We start from the raw sequence: 13,259 nt of genomic DNA on the forward strand, positions 1-13,259 counted from the left end.
TTCATAGCTTTGTACTTCTTTAAATCCACACTGTGACGATCGTGATACTCAGCAGGTCTGGAGTGTGAACGGCACAACACGGTAACCTTTACTGTAGGATGGAGAACAGATCCTTTTATTTATAAAGATACTTAGGCCTCCTGTAGTCCTGTAGTCTTTCACTTCTAGTACACACACTTTACCAAATCATCTCTCGCTTTGTTTTGATACGTCGGCCAAATCCTCCGTTCTGTTTCTTTAACTTCTTCCCTCTGGGCAACATTAGACTCCCGAGTCAATCCTGTTGGATCTGTGTATGAATACAAACCAATCCTGTCTAAGTTGGTTTGATTCTGTGGCAATAACATTTGTGTTTGTGAATTAGTAAAGACAAAAATCAATAAAAGTGCCTAACATAGTAAAGCCGCCTGCTTACGTGCATTTGTTCTCACTTAAGCGGGTGTGTGTGTGTGTGTGTGTGCGCGCGCGCGCCGTTCACTTCACACGTTCCTCCTCCTCCTACCGATGTGGGAACGCCGGAGCTCATGTGGTTTCACTTTGACAACAATCAGCTCAGGAATGAGAGCGAGGAGCTGCTGGGAGCTTTAATCTTCCAGCCCGTGTGCGGCTCTGTCCGTCCTCTTCTTCTCCTCCTCCTCCTCTTCTCCTCCACACGCTTTATTCCTCATGACTGCAGTTTGTGAGCGGGGGGAAGAGTTTCTGCTTCTATAAAAAGACTCCCAAGTGTTTGATTTGGCCTCTTGCTTTCCCCAATAATCCAGTTTACTTGTGCTGCTAAAACTCATCAGCTCAAAGTCTGGGTCATCTACGCCTCTACACACACACACACACACACACACACACACACACACACACACACACACACACACACACACACACACTAATTGATACAAGACCTGTCCTGGGTTTGATTAGTTTGAGAGGCGCTGGCTGGTTTCAAGTGGCGGCCCCCCCTCTCTGCCCCCCCCCTCTCTCCCCCTCTCCTCTGGTTTTACGAGGCTCTTTTTTGTGGTCTGCACTGAATAAGCTGTTCTCAGCAATTATGGCAAATACAATTCAATCTGTTGGTCGATCTTTCTTTAATCTCATTTCCAGACTCTAAATCAGTTCCATATTTCCACTTGCGGCCCTGTGGTTCACCATTGTAACCCTTTACCCGCCCGCAAAGAAGCCCATCTTTGTAAAATTCGTCATCCCGAGAAGGATCAGAGACTTTGTGTTGGAATAAGCTCCGACCTCCATCTCCACCCCCTCCCCACACACACACACACACACACACAGACACACACACACACCCCCTCAAAGCCTGGAGAGTGCTGAAACGTCTGTGGGAGCAGGCGGGTGGTTACACACACACACATACACACACATACACACACATCACACACGTACACATCTTAGCTTCCAATCTTCTGAGCTATCACGGACGTCTGTTATGTCACGCAGCCGCCCGTCACCTCTCCAGCTGCTCCTCGCTCCCCCTGACACTCACTTCCTGGAGGAAAGCTGCTCATTCTAACCAGACTGACAGTGTCTGACAAAGTGTTTACTGTGGTTAACACACGCACGCACACACGCACGCACGCACGCACGCACGCACAAAGAAGCAGTGCAGGAGGAGCTAGAGGATGAAAGGAGGCAAAAAGGGAAGAAAGAAGGAAGGAAGGAAGGTAATAGGAAGTGACGAAGGAAGCAACAAGAGTGAGAACCAAAGAGGGAAGAAAGAAAGGATGAAGGAAAGAGGACAGAGGAGAGAAGCAGGCAGGCAGGGACCAACGTTTGATGATTTTGGTCCGACTCAGACGTCCTGCTGACAGACACACGGACAGTGAATAACTTTATTAAGGACTCATACTGTTTAGACCTGTAGTTACTCTCCCCTGTGCTCCCGTTGAGCCTCGCCCTCCTCTCTCACCACCTTCTGTATCTCTATCTCTTCCTTCCTTCCTGCTGAGTGTCTCCTGTCCTTCCCGTCCTGCTCGGCCCCACAGGTCAGTTCAGGTCTTGCAGGTCTCTACAGGCCCTCTTTATGTCCCGGTGTAATCGCTGACTCCAGGCCGAGGACCCCGGGGGGACTGGGACTCACCCTGGCTGGACCCCAGGGGGACTGGGACTCACCCTGGCTCGGGGCAGAGTGAAGCTCAGGCCCCTTTAATGTTTCCTCAGAGTTCCAAAAACACTTTGTTGCCTCAATAAAGTTCATTTATGGGATAATCAGGCTGAGGACGACACATGGAGCTGATTTGAGCTGGATGGTTTCAGCATGGCTCACATTCCCAAATCAGCTCTCTTGCCTCTTCTCCATCCCTCGCTGTTTCCTTACGCACTTCTCACCTTTCCTTCCCCCCTCCCTCGGCCCCCCCATTCATTTATTATTCTTCGCCCCAACACGTCTGCAGTGCAAACCGTCTGATCCTGGTTTGACCTGAGATCTGCACACCTGGGAGTGAGTAGCATCGAGGGGGGGGCAGGGGCCTGGGGGAGTGCAGGGACTGTGTGTGTGTGTGTGTGTGTGTGTGTGTGGGGGGGGGGGGTCGGGTCTCATTTCCCAGGATTTATTCCAGAGCTTTTTTTGGAGGGAAGGAATGAAACCCCTGCAGCTCAAACCGCAGCTAAAGGATCATAACTTACGTGCCAGGACGGGACCAGAGCGAGTCTCTGCTGGACGCTCTGCTGGACGCTCTGCTGGATGCTCTGCTGGACGCTCCCCCTCTCTAAAGTAGATGGATGGCCAACATGCTTTAAAACACATTCACACACTCTAAAAATGAGTTAGTCAGCCCGTCTGCTGCTACAAAACACACCCCAGATTGGAAACAGGTCCGACCGCCACTTCCCTTTATCCCTTTGGTTCTTCCACATGGGGCTTACGTGAGCGTTGGCCATCTTCCCCCCTGAAACCCAATAAGGACACTGAACACCACTGTGCGCTAAACGGTTTCATCTGAGTTCAATGTTTTTCTTTTTCCCTCATTAGTCGTCGGTTAACCGCTAATGCTCCGTGTATCTGCTCAGCTTTTCTTCCTCCCTTCATTGACTTAGCGGGAAACAGATGGAGCCAAACCGCCACATCTCCCTCCCGCTCTCTCTCTCCCCCTCCCACTGTCATCCTTCCCACCACTTCTTTACAATAATCTCTCGCTCTCAAACGGAAAATCGCCCCGGTTTTGCATGTCTGCTCGTGGCACAGCACATGAGACGGTGCATGCGGTCTAATAGGATAAGGCTGCGGGCTGAACGCTGGGCTGCACGGAGCGGGGGGGCCGGGGGCGGGGGGGGGGGGGGGGGGAACATGTCTGAGGCCACCTTTGGCTGTGTGAGCGGTGGTAAAGACATGGCGTTAGGCCCCGGGGTGTCAGCTACAGCTTGTTAGTGCGGTCGGAAAAGGCTGTGTTTGATTCCATGATGAGAACTGGATGAAAAGCTGTGAGTCTGGGAGGCTGATGTTGATTTGGTTTTGGCATTTGGGAGCCGCTCCATGTTCAGTTGTGGTATTCCGGAGGATTCCTGGTCGGGACCGCCGGTGCAACCGAGAGAGACCGCTGACACGCAGGGAGCCTCAGTGCTGCAGAGAACACGCCTTACATGTGACATGACAGGAGAAGTGACACATTCACGCAAGCTCAACATGCAGCCAGAGAGAGAGAGAGAGAGCGACTTGGGGGGGTGGATTGATAAGTTCTGAGCCCGAGCTTAGGCCCTGCAGTTTTCAATCATCGTCTCCTTCCTCTCAGCGCCGCTCTGCCAATAAGCTGCAGGGTTTGGAGAGTGGATCTATCATAGTTTCATCAAAGTCATTCTCCAATTGGATGTCACCATCTGGAGCAAAACAAGCTCCAGTTTATGTCTTTTTCATGTTTTTGGGAGAGGTGAGAGTGAATCAGTCGAGTCCATTTCAAAGCTGTGAGCCTTCAGAATCTACAGGACTTAAATTATAATCACAGAGTTCAAATAAATGTAAAAAAAAACAGGTTCAAAGAGTTCCATTACTTCCACAGAAATGTCCCGCCCGCGCTCGTTTCCTGCCGTGTCAGGGTTCAGACCCTCTCTCTGACACCCACAGGGGCTTTGAACTGCAGCAGGAGTCGTTTCAGCGCTGCAGCCATCATTTACTGCAGCAGATAAGAGGAACCTGGCCTCAAACGCCACGCAGACCAGCAGCTTCCACACTGCCAGAGTGTCCCTGAGCAAGGCATCCGAGCACTACCATCCTCCGGGAAGTTGTTCTGTGGCTCCTGGCCCTGTTCTTGACCTTTGACCTCATCTGTAGACGTTATTCACAACACATTTCCGCCCCAAAACGTCCCACAAACGCCTCCTGTTCCTGGTTTAAGCGGAGCCGTCAGTCAGCTGCAGAGTGACAGCAGCTTCCAGCCATGCGGTCAGAACTTAAGCCTTTGTTTACATTCAGATCCCTGATTGTATCTTTAAATGCGGAACCACAACACAAAGCCAGTGTCCATGTGGCGCATACACACGTTTCACTGCATTTGTTCCTGGCACCAGAACCAACTGGAAACCCAGATGTGGATCTCTGCTCGGCCGGCTTTAAGGAGCTGATTACATGATGTAGGAATAAAAGTAATAGTCCTCCTATAAAAATATTAATCAAACTTGTCAAACTTGAAACTCTGCTGCCTGCTTCTTCCTGCCGCCTGGCTCAGAGGGTCCAAACGCTGAGTTACGGTCCCGTTGGTGGTCAGAAACCGTCTCAATCTGTCTCCACATCAGCTTCACATGTCAGCTGTGAAGAAGCGGGAATGAGTTACACAAAGTCGGATTGTCTCACCATCTAATATGACACACACATACACACACACACATGAGCCACAGGATGTGAGCGGGCTGCGGACCGACACATCTGGGTTCAGTTTGGCTCCTTTTCTTCCCAAAGAGAACCAACGTTTCGTCAACGCCGCTTCAAATCAAGAATTCTCCAGGTGGAATTCTGCCAAGTGGACGTTTGGCTCGTCAGCGTTAAAAGGTTAAAGTGAGGTTTGTTTGTGTTTTTGTGGTAATCAAGGCTGTGTGTGTGTGTGTGTGTGTGTGTGTGTGTGTGGGGCATGATGGGCCTGTGTGCGAGGCGGCTCTTATGTTTTACATTGTGGGATTATTGTTTTGGTATTGTTTTGATCTGATTAAAGTGAAACCTAAAAGTAGAACGACTCCACAGTTTGGATTCTGTTCTTCCCAACAGCACAAACACTTCACTGTTCTCACATCAGCCTGTCAGAGAGCCGATACACTGATCAGGGCAGCTACATCAGGATCAATCACTGCAGTCACAGTTAAATTCATTTAAGTGATGATTTGTACATTTGTCTACATGACAATCCTTCCTCTGTTTCCCTGCAGGTGGCGCTGTGTCCTCTCTCTGTTAGCTCTGATTGCAGCAGTCAACACTGTGCGGCATCGCCCCACGTGTTGGTTTAATCCATGTCCCGTGTTCCATCATCACGCTCAGGTTAGAGGGCTGTTTGTGTCGCTCTGTTGTTGCTCTGTTGAGTCTTTGATGCAGATTCACAGCGACTGAGTGTGTGTGTGTGTTTGTGTGTGTGTGTGTGTGTCTACATATGCGTGCTAGTGTGAGAACAAATCTTCAGGGATGTCGGCGTGGACTGTGCAGTGTGTGTGACTAAATCTTTGGAGAAGTGTATGTGTGTGTGTGTGTGTGTGTATGTGTGCGATAGGGGAGGGGTTAATATAGATGTTTATGTGTATAAATCCTCGGAGGTGTGTGTGTTTGTGTGTGTGTATGGGCTCTCCTCAGTCGAAGCTTTTCCTCTGGCACGTAAACTCGCCCTTGGCAGCACCAAAGGGAAATATTTATAAATCATCTGCACAACAAATATTGGATCTGACCTGCAGGTCAAAGCCATCAGATGGACACCAGGAGCAGAAATGTGCAAACACACCTCCACCTCAACCTGCTCAACCACAGTCCTGACCCACTTAGCTGACTTATATATCATCCACAGCATCCTGACCTATTAATACAACACACACACACACTCACACACATGCTCCCTGTGGGCCTGTGGGCCGCTGTGTGTTTGTTGGAATCAGGACCGAATGTAAACATCCAGTGCTTCTTATGAAACGGCTTCCAGCATCCAAACATTGAGGCTCTCTCTGTGCTGTGATGTTCATAAATAAAACTGAAGCACGCAGGTTTATTCCCCTCAACCGCTCGGCCCTGCAGCTCGACCTGCTGAAGATGAAGAGCACTGATACAGGTGCACAGAGGGTTTGATATGAAGGGAAGAGTTCACATACATGTGCATGTAGCTCAATGTCATGTATGAATTATAAACATTCACTCCAGAAATATTGTAAGAAGTAGCTACTGTGTGTGTGTGTGTGTGTGTGTGTGTGTGTGTGTGTCACAAAGAGTATACAGCAGTTCCTTTCTTCCTTGAGTAGCTGCCTAACTCATACAGACTAGTTTCTTTATTAGCTCATATATGAAGGGAACTTGAGTGAGTGAATGTTTGGATGTTGTGGTTCAGCTGCAGTCCCAGCCTGAGCCAGCAGAGGGCAGCATGTTACCATCAGTCAGGCTCTCATTGTGAAGCAGCACAGTGAGAGGGTCCACTGCGCACACACACACACACACACACACACACACACACACACACACACACACACACACACACACACACACACACACACACACACACACACACACAAAGGAGCCTGGCCTGATCTGAGCGGGTGAACACGAGTGAACATCACCCCGCGGCGCTGCTCCAGGCTCTAAACTCTCCATTTCCTTCTTCACCTTCTCCTGTTTCCTGGCTTCTGTGCATCTCGCCCTGCTTGTTGCATCACAGCCACAATCTAACAACGCTCCGTTGCTTTTCAGCGTCGTTAATGATTAAGATTAAACGATATTAGGGCGATGCTGATTTACAAAGAAAGGCTGCTGAGAAAAAAAAGGCCGTGCTGATATGAATCCACAGAAAAGTATGTGAGTGAGGGATTGTGGGTAAGAGAGGATCGCAGGCTGGCTTCTCCCTTCCGGCTCTCTTGTTATTGCAGCCTGTTCTGGCTGTCAGAGGGCCTGGATGAACCTTGACCTCTCCTCTAAGCAGCATGAGGAAGTGGTTAGGCCGCCTCATAAGAAGACCCTGCTGCAGCTGAGGCCTGAGAGAGAGAGAGTGTGTGTGTGTGTGTGTTCATGCGTGCGTTGTGTGTGTATGTGGGTGTGTGTGAGGGTGTACGTGTGTATATGCGTGTGTGTGTGCTGAGTGAGTTTTCATTGCTCGTCACCAGAAACTCTCTTTGCTCATCTTTGGCCTCACCGCAGAGAGTGACCTCACCCCCCCTTCCCCACCCCCCTCCCCTCCACACACACCCCCCCACCCGCTCATTAACTGCCCCCCCACCTCCACTGACCATGCGGCTGGAGTGTGGATGGATAAACCAGGCTGCTGCTCCGCTGCACTCGGGCCGTTTCACGCTCATAAACGCAGTCAGGGCTCAATGGAAGCACACTCACACACACACTCATCGCTGAACTCCCGCCCTGCCAATCCCTCCATGTTCCTCTCCCTCTCTCCCCCTCCCTGTCACACACACACACACACACAGCCCTCTGGAGGGGACATGCCAGATGTCAGTGCTCCGTCTTGGAGCAATTAAAGCCGTTGTTATGATGAAAGAATTTATTTGCCATTTGTTTCTCCTGCTCGAGTCTAATTGAGTGATTGTGATCTTAATTAGATAAGCTCTCGTTTTTCACCCCCATTGCTTCTCTCAGCCTCTTTAGTCCCCGCTTGGTATTTAAACTCTCAAACGTTGCAGTCGTACCTCTCACTTTCTCTGCACAGTTGCAAAGTAGCTAATTACTCCAAAGCCTCTGCAGTTACACTCTGACTTCTCTGCGTCTTTAAATGTCTGGATTTTTACGGTTATTGCAGGATTTACTAGCGGTTACATCATCTACAGTTTCAGAAGGTGCGTATTTATTCATTTATTCTCTTCTGTCTCGCCGTGTTTCACCGTCTGAAGCTTCATTCTGATGTGCGATGACATCATCACGTTTATAAGCGTTTGATGGATTTCACTACAATAACAGCTGATAGTTGGTGAACAGAATCAGAAAGAGACAAACTCTGCACCTCTTACAGTGACTACAGTGATGTCTGAGGGGAAAAGTTTGGACAGCAGGGGATGAATGATAAGTTCTGAGCCTTAATGCCTTACATGTTTTTGCACATCCTTTGATCTGAGTGCAGCGATTTTAACATACATGATCCAGATTCACCCGAAGGTCTGTGAGCTGATGGACCAGCTGGGTCAGACCAACATTGTTTGCGTTGGTTTGCAGCAAAACTCACCTGATTACGTGAGAACAAACATGAAGTGAGCTGCAGCTGTTTGTCTTTCTACTCTGGGGTCAGAAGTTATCAATCAACCTGCACCCGGGAACACAAAGAGGCGAGCTGAGGAAGTTCAATAAGGCGTCTTGCATTGTTTCACGCAACAGTATCACATCTAGGGAGTGGAAAAACCTTGAGCCATTGCTTGTTCAGATTAGAGTAACAAACTTTATAAAGGCGTCTAATCTTCATCTGGGGTTTATTCTGCACCGTCGCTCAACCAAACCTCTGAGCACGGAGCCCATCAGCACCTGTAAGTCCACCAGCCCTGTCTCACTGAGGCTTCCTGACTCATCTGGACGACTTTGCTGACTTTATATCGGCCCATGCTGCAGATTTTAAGGAGTTTGGGGTTTGACTCAGCAAAGACGTCCAGATAACTGAACAAGCTGTAGGCTTTTATAAGACGTATAAATAAGATATAGCTGATGAGGTAGAGGTGGAACATTGTGGTCCCAGGGGGCAGGATCCTCTCCGGGCTCCTTCACATCCTCCCCCTTTGTCTTCATTAGCTGAGGTCAAGAGCTGAGGTGAGCTTCTTCAAATCGAACATGACGTGGCTGCTGCTGTAACACGGAGCTGGGAACTTCCATCTTTACACAACCTCTGACTTACATCCAGAGGGAGCACCAGTGCTCCAGCAGACACTTTGGATCCTGATCTTCCTTGTTGCCGCTGTGGGGCAGAATAACCGCCCTGTTCTTCAAATACGGCTCTAATTTATAAACAGTATAATTCATTTGAGTTCTGTTTGCCTGGCTGGCGTTGTGAAGCACCGAGCGCTTTGTTTACTCTGACAGAAATGTAAAATCCCACCCCGGAGGAAACTATAATTATACAGATAAGATAAGAAAGTCTTACATACGCATCATAAAAGGATTGTGATGATTACGCACAAGTCAGATGATGGATGAGCCGCGAGGTCAAACAGCTGCAGGTGTCCAAGGAGCTACAGTTGGTCTTATCAGAGCTCTTATCCAGGATCAAAACCTTTGGAAAAGGTTCCCGTCCTCCTCTTCTGGAGGCAGGACGTAAAGTATGGGAGCAGGCAGCTGTTCATGGATTGATATAAGCATGAATTAGTGCGTTTGGCAGCATCTCAATCCCCACCACTTATTAGTTTTCATGATGATTGCTGAAGCAGTTGTTATCCTGGCAATTTTACAAAGATCATAAATCTGGCCTGTCGTTGTCAGAACCTCGTTTGTGCAGATTATTTCACTTGTGTAATCAACTTGGGTGCAATATTACAAATGCCTCAAGGTTAACAACCTTGGCAGCCACGGAACCTCATTGCTTATAATCACACAAGCCCTAGGCAGCAGAGGGAAGGAGAGAGAGTGAAGCAGGCAAGGTGAAGCTTCCTCCCTGCTCACCTCAGAGCCCAGCTTACATCCCTGTTTAGATAGGTTATGATGTCGTGTCATGATGTCATGTTCAGATGCTGGAGGGTAAACTCGTTGTGGTCGTAGCTGTGCTCTAAACCCAAAGCCGACGTGTTCACAGTGCACAGACTTTTAAAAACAGGTAAGAATTCTTATGTATCTGTATTTATATAGAAAGAAATCGAGTTTTACAAGACATCAAATCAAAACGTTTAGCTCAGAGTGTTTTGTTCAGTCTAACAAAGTGTCACTCCTGGATGATTTTATTTCTATAGATTCTTTCAAATCAAAAGAGTTTGTTATTCACTGTGTTGATAATAATGTGTTTTTCTAACGTGTGTTATAAGAACTCCACACAAAGGAAGAACAACAAAGCGGCAACACTTCAGGTGAGATGAAGAGTTCTCCAGTGCTCCTTTGGGCAGAGGTATGTGTGTGTGAGTGTGTGAATGTTTGAGTGTGTGTGTGTGTGTGTGTGTGAGTGTGTGTGTGTGTGTGTGTGTGTGTGTGTGTGTGTGTGTGTGTGTGTGTGTGTGTGTGAGTGAGTGAGTTCAGAGCAGTGATCCTGGCAGGTTTCCAGCACAAACATACAGTAAGTAAACGTTTGTCTCATTTCTCTTCTTCAGCTCACAGACACTTGTGTTTCTCTGGAACCTGTAAGTTGATCTGCAGAACTCAGGCTCGGAACTTATCAATCAGCAGCGCCACATTAGCTCAGCGCTTAGATGCATTTAAACTCTGAACACAAGTTTGTTCTGTGTCTAATGTTCCCCCTGAGACCTGTTCAGGGATAATTTAGTGCTTTAATTTATGAGCTGGTGCTTGCCGGTCTCAACCTGTGGGGCTCTGCACTGGAGCTCTGCACTGGAGCTCTGCACTGGAGCTCTTCAGTGGAGCTCTGCAGTGGAGCTCTGCAGTGGAGTTCTACAATCCAACCTTTCCCACTCTGTGAACTTTGATGTTGGATCTCCAGGGTTACAGTCACAGTGGGCCTGACTGAAGCGGCGCTGAGGGATCCTGACACGCCAGCTGCTGATGGATTCCTCTGCTCTCCACACTGCAGACTTCACACGGAAACGTGAGGAAATAAAAACGATTACAGTTGAACTAAATCAGGCTTCAGGAAAGAGAAAGGCAGTTAACGACGGAACGCTGTGTGGGAACGCTTAATGTCGGCATCTGCTTGATTGTTTTTGCAGTGATGTCAACACATTATCACCCCCTACACACACACACACACACACACACACAACACACACACACACACACACACACACACACACACACACACACACACACACACACACTACTCAAACAAACATTCATTTCCAGCCAAGTCAGATTGGCTTAATACAGCCGCAAACTCCGCAGGGAAATTACTGCTGAGTTATTTTTCTTCAGCTTGAATCACATTTTGCTCTTAAAGACGCCGGACTCATGAATCAGAGGATGACGGGTCGTTACCTTTATTAAAAAATGTGAACATTAGCAGTGTGTAAAGCTGCAGGGAGACTTATTAGGAGCCGTTCCTCCACGCTGGCTGCTTAAGAACAGTTTGCTAGTGTAGCAGTTTGGACGGGAAGTGAACCTGCACACACACCAGGCGCTCGTGTGTGGAGTGTGTGTTGTTTCTGGTTGTTTTTTGTAAATGTTAGTCCTTCCTTCTTGGATGTTGCTGCCTGTAGTTTTAAGTTCAGTCATTTTCCCCCCCCATCTGATTAAACTGTCTGTGTCTTCGTATAGCTAGCTAAGGGATTTAGCTGTTGTTGCTGCCCCCGAGCGCCTCCTGCTGGTCAGTCTTAGCTTGTGTCGTGTTAGCATGTAGCTGTAGCAGGCAGTGAGAGCCCTGTATGATCTGGGCTAGAGGCCTTTCATGGTGCTGTGGTTACATTGTGATGCTAACGTGATGCTAACTCTGCTTCTGAGCGTCTCTGGGACTAAACGCTTAAACGTAAGGGCGCTGGATGTTTGGACTTCCTGTAAATCAGACGGTGGCTGTTTCCTGTGAGCAGCTCAGACTTGAAGGTTTGTGATGACAGTTTCCCCCTGTAGGAAGTTTGGAACTTCCGAAACATCAGGCGATGACACAGCACAGCCCAAAGCGACTTTACTGCCTGTCCGCTGTGTTTCTGAGGGGATTAAACGTCTGAAACCTGATTAAAGTGTAGGAGGGATGGGGGAATGTTAGCCTGCGCTGCTTTTATGCGTTTGTATAAACTCGATACGTTCCTTGGCTCTTACCGCAGGGGGCCATTTTGTTTACGACCGGCGCTTCCGTGTGTGTGCGAGCTGCCGGAGAGTCGTAACACAGCAGAAACGCTCCCCAGAAACTTTCTTGTCGCGCGTTGGGCCCCAGACAGCAAACAGCCCTCTGGAGAACCACAGGCATCCATAAATATTCAAGCCAGAAGAAGTTTATAGAGTTTGTCGTTAAGGATTTATGGCGGCTGCAGGAGCGGTCAGAGAGAGAAGAGGGGCGGCTGTGAGGGAGGGGGGAGAAGGGGTCTCCAAGCGTCAGTGCGGTGGTGCGAAAGACGGAAATGAGTGTTAAGAATCACAGATGTAAACATTACAGCCCACCAGTGTGAAAGCAATTAAGTTTGATGTTGTTTTAGGCTTTAATATTCCTGTCAAAGTGCTGCGTCATGGTGGATTTCCATCTGCTTAGTGGTTTACAGGGTTTCTGCTGGGACACCTCAGGAGCGGTGGATCCTCGTACGCGTCCTGCAAACATCACGCCGGAGCGTTTGGGCTTTGTGATCTAACGTGAGCTCGCATAAAACCAGATCACACACGAGCCAGAGAGTTCACATCCAGAATCGAGCGTTAAGCAACACGGAGGCCAAGGCCGCGTCACACACGCACACACACACAGGCACACGCACACACACATGACCAGAGAACCACTGTCTCTGCTGAACGTGACGCTGCTGTCACCACTTTGCAGAAGTCGCAGCTTCGCGTCAGCGTTTTTCTCTTTCACAACCGGCTTTCTGCTCGGTCGGACAGACAGACGCCCCTGTGGACTCACCACACACCACAGGTTGCGCAACACACACACACACACACACATACACACACACAAACACACACCAGTTACACACAAACAGCTACTTCATCCTGGATTTCCCACCTGCTTTCATCATCTTTTTAGTTCTCGTTTCATCTCCTTCAGCTGTTTTCTTCTATCAGCCTCCTCTTCCTCCTCCTCGTCCTCCTCTTCTCCCCTCCTGTCCTCCGTCTCTCCTCGCTCTCCTTTCCCTCACTCTGAATGCTTTCCGTTATTTCCTGAGGTCTCCTTGTGACCTCAGCTTCCCCTTTTCTCTCTCTTCTTCTGCTGTGTCACCTAAGCGCTCCACAGACTCATAACCAGCTTCATCATTGCGACATTCTGGCCGCTTCCTCTAACAATTTCTGAGTCACTAGGAGATCACAACAGAGGCCGAGGTGACGCAGTACACGCTGGAACCCTTCGCTCTGCTCTCATCAG

This window comes from Genypterus blacodes, unplaced genomic scaffold, assembly GCF_046128005.1.
Source record: "Genypterus blacodes isolate CSIRO-AG114 ecotype Tasmania unplaced genomic scaffold, CSIRO-AGI_Gbla_v1 ptg000067l_1, whole genome shotgun sequence".
In the NCBI taxonomy this organism is placed as follows: Eukaryota; Metazoa; Chordata; class Actinopteri; order Ophidiiformes; family Ophidiidae; genus Genypterus; species Genypterus blacodes.